General features: G+C 44.1%; 1 protein-coding gene across 1 annotated transcript in view; it reads left to right on the plus strand.

Annotated features, from left to right (window-relative positions):
• The window catches only part of PLA2G4A (phospholipase A2 group IVA), a 225138-nt gene that overhangs the window by 18747 nt on the left and 192281 nt on the right, over positions 1-14110 (plus strand). The window lies entirely within an intron of this gene.

Here is a 14110-nt window from a genome sequence, read left to right on the forward strand (position 1 = left end):
ATACCCTGAATTAGCTGGTGGGATTATCCCACTGTAAATTTCATTATGCTGTGGTAAAGATAACACCAAAATTAGTGTGAACTGCTTTCTCTTTGAAGGCACGGTTGCAGTCCATCCTTAGCTTTCAGCTCATTTTAGGTCCTTACGTAGCAGTAGTGGAGTTTATTGTTGCACCAAAATCAGCAAATGTGACCCAGTTAAAATAACATATATAGAAGGAGAACATAGGTGCAGCGTGTGGGTTCCTGCTCCGTGTGTACAGTGAGCAAGACTTGCAAGGTACCAAGAGCTTTTTGAAAGCTGACGAGGTTGCTGGAGCAGCCGTCTGGTAGCTTAGGTTACCCAAGGGTTTGTGTGATTTCTGACCAATATTAGTGATAAAGCAGTGACAAGCTTTCAGCTGACTCATCTAGTGGGTTGTCCCTGCCCACGGCAGGGTGTTGGAACTAGATGATCTTCAAGGTCCCTTCCAACCCGAACTGTTCTATGATTCTATGACTGCCAGTCCTGCTTATCCACCCAGCAGTGGCTGTTGATAAAACTCGAAAGCGCACCAACGATCTGCATCCTCATTAAGACCAGCCCTTGTTAACCCCCATCCTCCTGAGCCCAGAAGGTCTGGGTCAAGGAAGAAAACTCATTTTCACTGTGGAAGAGGATTAAGTTAGGGGATGTTTTAACAAATTGAATGTGATCAGGTCAATGGGATGTGGGGTGCACCCATGAGTGCTGGGGGAGCTGGCCCATGTCTTTACAAGGCCATTATTACTTATCTCAGTGTTGGAGAGGCACGTCTGGAATGCTGTGTCCGGTCATGGGTTCCCCAGGATGGGAGAGATGTGGGCTTATGGGAGTGAGTCCAGGGAAGGCCACAAAGATGATTAAGGGATTGGAGCATCTGTCGTATGAAGAGAGGCCAAAAGAGCTGGGAGTGCACAGCCTGGAGAAGAGAAGGGTTAGGGGGATCTTATCAATGTTTATGAATATTTGATGGGTGGGTATAAAGAAGAGAGGCAGGATGTGGGCAGCGGTGCCCAGTGACAAAGCGAAAGGTAATGGATGCAAACGGAAACATGGGAAAGTCCTATGAACATAAGAAAATGCATTTTTACTGTGAAGGTGGTCAAGCACTGGTGAAGGACAGATTATGGAGCCTCCATCCTTGGAGATCTTCAAAAACCCAGCTGGCCAATCGTGGGTACCGTGCTCTACCTGACCCTGCTTGAGCAGGGCTGTTGGGTTTGGCTGATCTCCATAGGCACCTCCAGCTAGTCTGTGATTAATTAGTAAAGCTGTTAACAGTGTAACAGGATCAGTTGCAAATTATTGAAAAATGGGGTCGCTGTTTCCTTAGAAATAAAATTGCAGAGAAGGATATCAGTATCGATAATTTCATATTAAAGGTTGGTTTATACTTCAGAAATAATATTATTAATGTGTTGGGAACCTGCTGAAACTCTTCACTGAGATTATTGCTGTGAAAGACAAAGCTATGCGTTAGTGTATTGTATCCTACGGCTCAAAATTTACCTTGCAGCCTGTTGCATGGCTGCCAAGTGGAGAATGTAGGAATATTGCCCAGGAGGACATCAAAGAATCACGGAATCAAGGTTGGAAAAGCCCTCTGAGCTCACCCAGTCCAACCGTCAGCCCAACCCCATTGTGCCTACTAAATCATGTCCCGAAGCAACACATCCACGTGGTTTTTGAACCCCTTCAGTGATGGAGGCTCCACCACTGCCCTGAGCAGCCTCTGCCAGTGCCCCACCACTCTTCTGGTAAAGAAATCTCTTCTAATTTCCAATCAAAACCTAAATGCGCTCATGCTGGGGCTCCTAACCTTGGTTTGATGGAATATTGTTGTAGAAACAGCAGCCGCAGGAGGTAAGGCTGCAGCTCTCCAATTAAAAGAAAACCACAATTCTTAGAAGCTGAAGTGATGATATTTTCTTCTAAAATTAGACATACCACTTTGGTGATGTTTTTCCCTCAATTTCTAGCATTTATGAAGTTTATATACACTTGTTCTTTAGGTGTTTGCCTGGTTTTATCTCCTGCTTGACGATGTCTCTTTGTGCTAAGCCTGCCCCGAGCTGTTCCGTACCTGATGTGCGGCAACTGTCAGGGATCTCAGGGGCTTCATTTCCTTCACTTCCTTATGCAATATTTAGATGTCTTTTATGAAGTGGGTGTTAATTTTTAATGGAAGGTCCCGTTAAATTGGGAAGCTCACTTAGCTCTCTTCCAAAGGGCGAACAGGATATTTCATACTCTATTAAAACATCAAATATCGCTGTTTTCCGGGTAGGCAAAATGTAGTTTGGCAATGGAGTGGCTGATGGAGCTTTTCCAGGTCCAACAGGAGGAGGGCAAGCAGGGGATTTCGAAATAGAAACTTAACAGCTTCCAGTTCTTTGGAGACAGTTGAGTCTGGTTTGAGTATGACATTGAATAGTATTGTTTTTAAATATCTAACCTTCTGCTTTTAACTGCTTTGTACGGTTTTACAACTTCAGACTGTGGGCATTAATTTCCTTCTCTGTGACAGCATTATTTTAGTGCAAAGCCTGGATACCACTTAATCCTATCGCTCAGTCTTAACTCCATCACCCACTGCAAATCACAGGAACATAAGAAACATCCCAATATGCTTTGTGCAGGCAGACTTCTAAATTAGTGTGGCCAAAAAGCTTTTTGAGGCATAAAAATAACATTTTGAAACAATTTACAGTCTTCTGCAACTGGTAAGTTTCTTAAATTTTTAGATTTTCTCTTTTTCTGTGTTTTTTTTCTTTATTTTTGGTTTGGTTTTTTTTTCTCCTTACTTTTGATGAGCTATCACTTCCACAATTTTAGATTAAAACATGCCCTTAATGCTTTTAATTTAAAATTATGTTTTCTCTGCCAGCAAGCAACTGTACACACCACAATTTCAGGAAAATACCCATTTAAGCAATTGATTACTAGTGTTATTTCATGATAGTTTTCTATCATGATGAAGAATTTATACTTGCAAGAATATTTGCAAAACTGTTCATCATTGGCTTAAAAAGCCCTTTGTTGCAAAAAGGTGGATTAAATCTTGACGTGGATAGTGATCCTAAACCAATTATGAAAACTCCTTTTGTTTGCATCCTTGTCATTAACTTAAGGAAGATTAAAATAAGAGGAAGAGGAGGGATGCGTTTCCCGTGTCCTGTTCATCACGAGCTGCGGTGTCGTGCCCTATTGTACCTCTGCGGCACAGGATACCCTTGCAGTTTCAATACAGGATGGGGATGATGTGATTGAGAGCAGCCCTGCAGAGAAGGACCTGGAGGTGCTGGTCGATGAGAAGCACGACATGAGCGGGCAGTGTGCGATCACAGCCCAGAAACCAACTGTATCCTGGGCTGCATCCAAAGCAGCGTGGCCAGCAGGGCGAGGGAGGGGATTCTGCCCCTCTGTTCCTCTCCTGTGAGACCTCGTCTGGAGGATTGGGTCCAGTTCTGGAATCCTCAACATAAGAAGGAGGTGGAGCTGTTGGAATGGGTCCAGAGGAGGCTACAAAGATGATGAGAGGGCTGGAGCATCTCCAGTACCAGGACAGGCTGAGAGAGTTGGGGTTGTTCAGCCTGGAGAAGAGAAGGCTCCCAGGAGACCTTAGAGTGACCTTCCAGTACCTGAAGGGGCTACAGGAAAGCTGAGAAGGGGCTGTTCACAAAGGCTGTGGGGATAGGACGAGGGGCAATGGGGATAAACTGGAGAGGGGCAGATTTAGACTGGACATAAGGAGGAATTTCTTCACTCTTAGGGTGGTGAGGCCCTGGCCCAGGTTGCCCAGGGAAGCTGTGGCTGCCCCATCCCTGGAGGTGTTCCAGGCCAGGTTGGATGGGCCTTGGGCAGCCTGAGCCAGTGGGAGGTGTCCCTGCCCATGGCAGGGGGCTGGAACTGGGTGATCTTTTAAGGTCTCTTCCAACCCAAACTATTTTATGATTCTATGGTTCTGTGATCTGATGAAAGCCATTTTCATGAGGGAGGTAGCTGCTTGTGAAGTTCATCATTGCATCCAAAGAAAGGATCCATATTCCATGTCTTCTTTATTCCTCTCTTTTGCACCATGACATGTTGCCCATAGAGGTCAGTGTTGGCCTTCAAAAAGGAGGAGTGCTGCTTGCCTGAAGCAATCTGTCACATAACACACAGCTGTCTTGTATGCCTGCTTTCACCCATTTCCCTGGATTAATGATGTTACGTTGGTCTCTTTTGAGGTTCTAAATATACAATTGAGAAGGAGAATGGTGCTGTGTAGTTTGGTACTTTACTGGGTTCCTGGCCTGGAACACCTTCAGGGATGGGGCAGCCACAGCTTCCCTGGGCAACCTGGGCCAGGGCCTCACCACCCTAAGAGTGAAGAAATTCCTCCTTCTGTCCGGTCTAAGTCTGCCCCTCTCCAGTTTATCCCCGTTCCCCCTCGTCCTGTCACCACAACCCTTTGTGAACAGTCCCTCTCCAGCTTTCCTGTAGCCCCTTCAGGTGCTGGAAGGTCACTCTAAGGTCTCCTGGGAGCCTTCTCTTCTCCAGGCTGAACAACCCCAACTCTCTCAGCCTCTCTTCGTATAGGAGGTGCTCCAGCCCTCTGACCATCCTTGTAGCCTCCTCTGGACCCGTTCCAACACCTCCGTCTCCTTCTTATGTTGAGGATTCCAGAGCTGGCCACAATCCTCCAGATGAGGTCTCACGAGAGAGGAACAGAGGGGCAGAATCCCCTCCCTCGCCCTGCTGGCCACGCTGCTTTGGATGCAGCCCAGGACATGGTTGGTTTCTGGGCTGCGAGTGCACCTTGCTGGCTCATGTCCAGCTTCTCAAGAAGCTCAAGAGGAAGCATTGCATTTCAAAAAACCCCAATGCTTGACGTTTCTTCGACTATTTACATATTTAAAAGAGGAATAGTGGTTGATTTAGAACAGGAACCATATGTGTAATTATCATCTTACATACATTTTATGCAGTCATTTACTGGCTTGTAGAACGAAGCCCTCCCTCTTCATCCTGAGACCACATCCGTACCGTTACTGGTGGTTGTAACCATTGTGGCTGTGTGACAGTAATCACAGACAGGAATTCCCTGCCTCACCTTATGGAAGACTCTTTGGGAAATTAAGTCTGTAGAGCAGTTTTGAGCAAGCGCTGGGTGAAGAAAGTATAAAATCAGTCACTCGAAACTCCATGACCGCAGGCTGCATTTTGTAAATCCTGGTTTCTCGAGTGTTGTTTGAATGAACTGTAGCTCGTGTTACCAAAACACCTTTGAAAAATATTGCTTTGAATTTCTTTCTGTGTGCTTTCGCATGGAAAGTGAAGGAAGAACCGTGTGGATTGCAGCACATTTGTTATCTCCTCAGCTGTATCTATCAACTCCCCCTAGGCTGTCTGCATTGCAGTTTACTTAACTGTCCAAATGCTTTTGAAGCAGAAATGTGAAATGCGTTTACTGGTTGGATGAAAATCTTAGATTATTGGATCAAGAGATGGAAGCTCTGTTTACTAAAATAAACATTCCTTAGCTTCATCGGGTGTGACGTTGGAAATGATTTTGCGTGGCATGCCTGCCTGCAAAATAATCTGAATTCTTGTGTTTCACACCTGTTGATAAAGGAGAAACCACTGTTAATAGTTCTCTGTGTTCCTTTAATTAAGTTGTCCTGATGCCTCTTGGAAGAGTGACCATTTTCCTACAAAAAAATGAAGCAATTAATTGAATTTGATAGTAATCAGTATTCCGTTGCTTGTGAAGTCTATGAACTATAGATTATTAATGTCAAGTTTGCAGAAAGCACGGTGCGGTTAGTGGGTTTGGAAATGTATTAGTGGAAATGTTCACCTCAAAGTGCTTATACAGCTCTTCTGATATTTGTTTTCCATCCATAAATCTTGGCAGTGGGGTGAGGGGTTCTGATAGCATTGAAATACTCTGTTTGCACCCAGGGGGATGGGGGGGGTGTCCTCACTTTTTCTGTTTTTAAGTGCAGAGGACAATGTGCTGCAAGACTTTCTCAATTTACGTTTAGGCAAATGAAGACCTCTTCTTTTCCCATTTTCTTCTTTCAGACCCATAGCCAGAAGGGAGCACTCTTACCTAAGGCATGGTAGTGCTCTCTTCAGTCCTTCCTTTCTGCTGTCTGGGTGTATGTAGGCAGCAAATTCTTTTACCGCAACAATGGGAAGAGGGTGAGGCTGGGAACTATTCGACAACGGATGCATGTGCAGTCTCCATGCTAATTTGTTGCCACATAATGAGACTTTTCTGTCTCTCTCATTATTGGTGGTGGCCTTTGCTTGTTAAAATTGAATGTGATTTGGAGTAAGACGAAGCAATACTGCTATTATCTTGTAGGGATTTACCTTGTGTATTTTTTTCAAGGCACTAATATATGTCATTCATATTGACTCTCCTCAATATGATCATAGAATGGTTTGGGTTGGAAGGAACCGTAAAGATCATCCATTTCTACCTTCCGTGCCATGGGCGGAGACGCCTCCCGCTGGATCAGGTTGCTCCAACGCCAGTACAACAGCCTCTGAGTGCAGACAGATTGCACCTGTTTTTCTTCGTAGGGATTAACCTGCACTCCACGCATTGTTCAGTGAAGGCTTTACAGGCAAACAGGGGTTTCCCCTAAGAGGATCCAGGCAACGCAGGTGATTTCACGTAGCTATTGATTTACCAGGTAGACAATTGTTGAGCTGATAGCTCGTTGCAGGCAGTAAGTAAGTGGGTGTCTGAATATAGAATGTCACAGTTCCTGGTCCAAAGAGCTTCTGAGTGAAGCATCTCCTTCCCAGTGCCAGGCTATCCGGCTGCCCTTGCTTCGGATGCTGTCTCTGAGAATCAGTGAGTCTTGTGGTAGAGAGCCACACTGGCTGTTTGGTGTCGCTGAAAGCCCATAAAAGGCCTTTTGGACCTCTCTACTATTTGCTCGTTTTGAGGAACACCCAAAGAAACTGTTTCTGATAGTGAGAGAAGTGCAGTGCTTGGTGGTCTCCTTAAGCTCCTTCTCCGATTTCTCTCCAACGGGCGGCTGCTCCTCCAGAGTTCGTTGGGCAGCGTGAAAACCCAAATTGCTTGTGGTAACGTTAGGGGGGGTTTGTAGTTTCTCGAGGGCAGCTTTTTGGCAGATCTTTGGAGAATACATCATGGGAATATCAGACTCCTTGTGCTGGCTCTCTGCACGCTGGGGTCAGGTGGGAGATGTGTGTCCAAGGGCTATGGTTAGAGCACAGAGAAAGTGGATTATTATAAAACCAGGGGGGAAATGAAAAAATAACCCAGGGCAGACACACAGAGGGGGTGGGCAGTTATTCATAGGTCGTGATATAAGACTGGACGTCATAAAATGATGCAGATCCAAGCCTGAATTTTAGGCAAAACAGAGAAATAAGCTGGCAACGCACCCAGGTATTTAATCAGCATATAATCACAGAGAGAGATTTCGAAGGAACCCTTCATTGGTCATCAGGTCTATTCCCCTGCGTCATGGAAGAGTTTAATTGCTCTAAGCCACTCCTCCTCAGATGGAGGCCAAGTAGTCATTATGTCCAGCAAAGATGGTTTTTGGCAGCTTGCTGCACTGGTCATGTCTTAGAAACAAAACGCTGCAGCATAATGTAGTTAAATTCTGGAAAATGACAGTGAAAAATGGCATAATTTGGGCTCCATGGTTACTGCCTCTCAGCAACTTCCGCCGAAGTATTTTCGGTGGGTAAGGAAAACTTGTAATTTTGTTTGGAGTCCTGGAAAATGTCCTCTGGGAGTTGAAATTCTTTGCTTTTTCTGTCTTTGCTTTTTGAGGAAAAATCTCTGGCTCAGCTACGTATGTTGTTTTACGTTGTCATATATGTATATACCTATAAGTACGTCACCTGCATATGTTCATGTTCCACACACCCTTAGGCACGTCAGAGAGTGAGAGCTTGAGTTGCTTCTGATTCCTTGAAGGAACTGAATTATTGCAGAACAAGTTTAATTCATTGAAAATGACTTTTCCATTGATATCTGCTCTTCTGGAGCAATGAGTTATGCGAACAGACTGTGCCTTATTCATGTGTGATCCTAAATAAATTTTTGCTAAGGACTCCTTGAGCTTTTAGGTGCTGTGTGCACACTTTGGGGTGTTTAAGACTTAAAATTCCTGTTTTGTGCATGTGATTAAATAAACAAATCTGGTGCCACTGGGATTAGGTGAGCGTAACTTCCCTGTTGGGAAGACACAGCACAGGGCATGTTCACAGTGGATGGCAGCAAACTTCTGGCAACCAGGAGTATAGAGAGGCATCACCCATGTCCAGCATTGCAAGGCTGCTACAACCCTTTTTTTATGAAAAGAAACAAAAAACCAAACCCCAATCAAAGCTTTCCAGCTAAGTCTGCTCCACGAGGCTCTGCTGAGAAGGACACTTAGAATGACCGTGTTCAAACCATCCTTTTTTCTTAGTTCGAACAACCATACCTCTCTAAGGATTTTTAAACCCGTTAGGAGAAATTTTGTGTTACGAGAAGACAATCAGGGGAAGTTATTAATAGGATGTTGGAGCACAAGAAGTTATTTCTGTTAGAATGAGGGATGGGCACAACAATCAGATGTGCTGGATGTTACCTTGTGTAAGTGTATTGGTTTTAATCAAAGAGAAAAGGAAGTGAGATATAATTAATTTTTCCTTTGCAAATTCCAAGCTTGTGGTTCTTGGTAGGGGCCACAATAATTGGTCAAGAGGTAAAACTGTGATTTCGATCAGTCCAAGCAGTCTCAGCGTAGTCTTTACCTTTGCTCAGGTACCGCTAAAGTAATGGGCAAATGGACTTCATTTAACTCACCGATACTATTTCTTCCATTACCAATTGCATTGCAACGCATCCATGGAAATGTTAAGAGCTATTGTCGTGGTAGTTATCAGTTTATTCATAGTGAGGGCTTGGCTAATCACCCAGAGTATTTCAATCTCAGTTTCTCTTCTGAAACAAAAAAATGCTCCTTCAGCAGGAGGGAGAGGGTCTGGAGGGCTTTGTACTTAGCACAGTAGTTTCCTGATTCACCAGTCCTCTAGCAAAATAAGATGCTTTTAAAGCTCAGAGAAAAATCCAGGGTGTAAATTAAAGGAATCCTTTTTGCTTCTATTTCTGCAGCTTTGATCTTGCTAGATTGGATCAGATTTCCATGTATTTTGCCCAAAGAGCTTAAAATACAAATAGAGAAGATAAAAGGACATGCGTGGTCAGGACTGTCATTTAGCTTGGAGTAGGGTCCCCAGATGTAACGGTATCGTCTGTTTTGGCAACCTTTCACCTGACAGTGGCTTGCTTAGGAACAGTTGGACCTCTACCACGTCAAGATTTAGATATTAAGAGAAGTTGCCTTTATAGATTTCTATGCTGTGTGTGATCTCTGTGGCTCTTGTTTGTGAGAACCTGAAGCTGATGACATAAGGGACAAGAATTTGCTTGTCAAATGGCAATCTCGTTAGGACGTACCAAAATGTGTGTGCAGTATTGGTGCTGAGTGCCCGTGGAAATCCACTGATGTCACACCTAACCCCCTTCGCCTCCTTTCAGAAATCCTGGTCAAGGTAAATCAAATAGATGAACGGAATGTTTGTCATCATGAGAGAAGAACGTGCTTAATGCCTCACATCATTGATCCCTTATAATAAATAGTAGTTCCTGAGGTACCCCCGACCTCTGGAATATCCCAAGTAAAGTAAATAGAGTCAGAGAAATCTCACCAGGACATGTGCTTGTATTTTTGTGTGTGAAGGAGAAGGTGAATATGTAAAGCATTGTCCAGCCATGCTGGGGTGCTCTGAATGGAGAAGGTCAGGGAGATGGGGGGTTATTGTCACACCATTCCCTTATTGCACCTGTAACAGGAGCAAGAGCAAAGTGTCAATTCAGATTACAGCTGTTTTCAACGTTAGGATGAAAGGGCTTCTGAAGAGCACATGAGCTGACCAGGAGGTATCAGCATCACCTTGGACTGGGTGTGCTGAGGACCTGTAAATGAGTTACTGAAGGAACTGCACAAAGAGAGAAAATTGTGGAAACTTTTGCTTATATGAAATGTTCTTCTCTCAAGTCAAGTATCGATGCAATTCTGTTGCAGAGGTGTAGTCCTTACAAGCAGTGAGACTTCTAAGTGACAAGTGAAAGGCCGCTAATGAGGAAATACAGCGCAGATGATGCAAGTCCTTCAAAGGAGGATGAAAGAGAAATGAAGGCTTAAGGTGGAGTGAATGTGTCCAGAATAATCACAGTTTTATAAGCAAGCCTGAATAGATTAAATACTTTAAAAAGACATCATCTTCTTCCTCCATTCTCTTTCCACCTTGCCAGGAGGTAGAGAGAGATGGTGCGAGAGAACACCTGCTGCTCGCAGCGATCTCCAGGAGCCCCTGAGGTCAGCAGGAACTGCCTTAAGTTATAGTAGGATGCTGTGAGTTATGTTACACAGCTGAACAGGCTGCAAGTATGAAGTTACACATCTGGCCTGGGCTTGAGACCACGAAGAAGGCTTAAATCTTCTTCTACGTTACCATTCTCCAAGTTAAATATGTCCCACAGCTGTTGCTGAAGATTGCAGTCATTATCTGTTCCTGTATTTTTTCTGTCTTTCGGGTTTCTTGGGTAGGTTCATAAAATGAAATAGTTAAAGCAGGGGCTTGTTGAAAGCTTGCTCTCATTTTTACTGACCTTCTCCTAACCTCACTGGTAGGGTTTGAGAATCTTTTCCAAACTGATAGATAAATTCTATCTAGTAATGGAAAAAACTCATTACCCTGTTCCAGTGGTTTAAGTCTGAACCCCTTCCAGCCCTGTATTTTGGCTTCTCTCTACTGCAGCAAGAAAACAAGCGGTTGAAAGCAGTGGTACTGGCTGTCTTCTCCAGTTCCAAGGCTTTTTCTGTATACACTTTGCATATTTCAACAGGTTGTTCCAATACAAATATTTAAAGAAAAAGGCTAGAAGCCCCAGACTGGAGTGGACAGCAGTTTCCAGAGCTGCTTCAGAGAAGTCAGGAGAGCTCTTGACTGCAAAAGAGAAGAGTACAGCGTGTTATTGAAAGATAGAAGATAATTGCTAGGCAAAAATCATAAACCAGTCTGGCAATCACGTCTGCTATCCTGATATCCAGACGGTAGGAAAACAGGCTTGGTGTCAAACCACGGGGGGCTGATGGAGAAGGGGTGGGAGGAAACCCGCGAAACCGCAGTCTTTCCTCCCTGCTCCTCAAAATGTCAAACACCACAAAGGTTTTCCCTTGCCTTTTCTGTACCACATGCATACAGCTATGCGAAAATGTGAGTACCTTAGAGCACATCACGGTACAGTCATGCCTGCGTGGCTCGTCTGCCTGGTGTGATGCATGGGGCTGCCGTTAGTAACGGAGAGCGTGGGGACGAGGAGGGGACAGCCACGTCTGTGGCGTCTTCCCCTGGGTGGCCCTCCTGGCTGAGCCTGCTGAGAGATTATAAACTCGAAACGCTATTATAAACTCTGTGGGATAGAGTTACTTACCAGATAAAAAAAATGAGAAGCAGTTAGTCCTGTCATTCTTGTATGTGAACACTGGGGCAGGTATTGTCCACGGTCAATAAAGGGTGTTGCTCTAATTTCATACCTGCAGCCAAGGAGTAGACGGATAAAGGGACTTCCTCCTTGCTCAGTGGTTTGGGAATCCAACGCAAGGGAAAATAGCAATTTCTATTTTTGCTTATCTTCTAACTGACCTGCTATGACTTCAGTCTCTAAAATAATAGAAACACTTGTGCTCTGAAAACATCTTTTGTTTTGTTTTTTTGGGTTTTTTTTTCTTTCCTTGTTGAAGAAAAAGTACTTTAATCCCCTAGGTTAGCTGAGTGCACGCAAAAACGAGTACCTTCAGAACATTTAATCATAGGATCATATGGTTTGCGTTGGAAGGCACCTCAAAGCCCATCCAGTTCCAACCCCCCAGCCATGGGCAGGGACATCTCCCACGGGCTCCAAGGCCCATCCAACCTGGCCTGGAACACCTCCAGGGATGGGGCAACCACAACTTTCCTGGGCAACCTGGGCCAGGGCCTCCCCAGCATCACAGGAAAATATTTCTTCTTCACATCTCATCTCAATCTGCCCTCTTTCAGCTTGATTCAACCGTCTCAGCTGAGAATCCAGTCTTGCGTGCCAGACAGATTTCTGAAGAAACATTCTGAACATATAAGTTATTAAATTAAGGATATTTAATTCTCTTTCCCCCCCCCCTTCTAGCAGGCTAACTGTGATCTTCTGAAATTGAAACAATGCTTTTTTTCCCCCCCACCCTGTTGGAACCCCCCTGATCCATGCTCTCTATGTTCGTTGCTCCAGTCTATACGCTGTGTGGACTTTACTGGTTTTCCATAGAGTTGGCCGGAGCAGAGACATGGTTCAGCAAGGGAACTGAAGCTTGAAAAAAGAGCTCTTTTTTTGAGTGGAAATGACATCTTCAATGCTTTTAGAAATGAAAACATTAAAGAGTGTTTTTGCCTTAACTCAATGCCACATGAAGATGTAAAGGTGTCTTATTTAAAATTGAAATCACTGATGCCTTTGGTTAAGTTTTCCATTTTAGTTTTACCTCGTTTAAAAAAAACAAAGTTAAAAATTGTGCTGTTTGGAGTAAAACTTTTCAGTTCAAAAAATCTAAATGGTTTTGTGCTTTCTAAGTCCTTCTTCCCCCAAGTGAAAATAATTGATAGAACCACAATTCTGGGCTTTTTTAAATCCTTTCCTTACCCTGAAGTCCTTTTCTGTCTCGTTTCTTGGGGGAGGCTGAGGAGGGTGGAATTCCTGGTGCCGTGTGTACGGTGTGTGAATGTTTTTTTGGCCCAACCCTGTTCCGCGTTGGCTTTCTTTGAATTCGGTCTGACATTTGAGGTCTGCCCTTCTCTGAGGATGGCTGCTGGCTGCTTTGCCTCAGAGGTGCCGGGAAGCAGGAGGAGACACACGGAGGTGTGCGCTGTGTGCCCGGACCTTCTGGTGATGGTTGAACTGAGAGAGCCACATCTCCCTGCACTGCATGAGTGCAAGTTGTGGATCCAATTCAGCCCAAAATAGCTGGAATTTTGATGAGATCAGTAAAATAATGCCAATGCGCAGGAGACTATTATAGTCTGTAGATGAAGAGACGTTGTCTCATAGACAAACTTATTTATGACGGTTGTCATATGGTGCTATTGCCAATTAATGTGGAGCCAGTAATGAATGCAATTACCTTGGATATTTTGGTAAGATGGATGTTCGCAAGAGCTGTGATTCTCTAAATTCTCCTTCTCTGGTACGATATCGTTAATATTAATAGGGAAACTGGTTAATTCTGCTGTCCCTACTAACAGGATGCCTCTTCATTCCCGGTGTCTTGCTGTCCAGTGCACAGTTTCTTTTGTTGTGATCAGCCAATGTGTACCTGTACTCTGTTCCAAGCTTGAAATGGACTTTGCCATTTCAAAAGCCAGATGGGGCTTGCGAAAAATCTAAACTCTGTTAGTCACTATGTTTAATACTTAACATCATGCTGAGGAGTGAAACGTTGCCTAATGTCTAGGAAGAGATTCCTGCAGTGAAAAGATGACTTCTTCAGCTATTCTTTCTTCCTTTCTCCCCTTATTTGCCTACCAGACTCATCATTACGATGTCAAAGCTCCTCTTCAGTGATGGAGCTCTGAAACCTGGTGGATGTGTCACCCTCATTTGCTGATGCATACGCTACTTTGGGTTCCTTCTCCTTCCTAGCTTCAGTGCCTTTCTTCACAGTGTGTCCTTCAGCATGATACGAATGCACGTAGATGCTTCATGGTGAAAAAATGAATCACAACCTATTGTAGTATTTTTCATTCATTTTGAGGTTTTTCCAGGTTACTGATTCATTCAAACAGAACAAATTTCCATGGTAAAATTTAAGGTGTCAAAATACCCACCCCAAGAATTCAATGTTTGATTGTCTTGGCTGCTGGCGTTTCCTTTTTCAAATGTTTTGACTGGAAACAATGATGGTGGACCAAAACCTGGTGACTCATTTTCAGAGAACGGGGACTAATTTTAATTCTGGGAATTAGTAGA

Source organism: Cuculus canorus, chromosome 8 (genome assembly GCF_017976375.1).
Source record: "Cuculus canorus isolate bCucCan1 chromosome 8, bCucCan1.pri, whole genome shotgun sequence".
Classification (NCBI taxonomy): domain Eukaryota; kingdom Metazoa; phylum Chordata; class Aves; order Cuculiformes; family Cuculidae; genus Cuculus; species Cuculus canorus.